Source organism: Schistocerca piceifrons, unplaced genomic scaffold (genome assembly GCF_021461385.2).
Source record: "Schistocerca piceifrons isolate TAMUIC-IGC-003096 unplaced genomic scaffold, iqSchPice1.1 HiC_scaffold_1058, whole genome shotgun sequence".
NCBI lineage: Eukaryota > Metazoa > Arthropoda > Insecta > Orthoptera > Acrididae > Schistocerca > Schistocerca piceifrons.
The window spans coordinates 96,964-97,500 of NW_025726861.1; positions in this window are offsets into that span (position 1 = coordinate 96,964).

Sequence of the window (537 nt, forward strand, 5' to 3'; positions counted from 1 at the left end):
TAGGTTAGGTTAAGGTACAACATAGGTTAGGTTAAGGTACAACATAGGTTAGGTTAGGTTAGGTTAGGTTACACGTTGTTGTAAGGAAAGGTGTAGGGGGGGGGGGGCGGGGGCGGCAGGTTCGTTGATAGTGATTATAGTAAGTGAATGCTTGTGACATGATCAGATTTGTCACGTCAGGATGCACCTTTGGCTTATTAGAGGCGGCGCTCCAATTCTATGCTTGTGTGAGACCTGTGTCTTTGACTCATGTCATTGTTTGTGCGCTGTGACAGGAGGTACTATTGTGATGTTGGGTGCACCGTTGTATAGGACATGTGTGGGTGTTGGTGCCTGGTCTGCGCAATGGTGGATGTCGAAAGGCTGGGATATTGTATTTTCCGCATGGACCTCCTGGTCTGGTTGTGATAGTGTGGATTGTGTAATGTGGCGGAGAAGATGCACTGGATGTTGTTCCATGCTGGTGCTTACATATTGTATGTGCGCCTGTTAGAAGCAGAGAGTGGTGCGTGATCAGAGTGTCTGGCTGACGTGTGG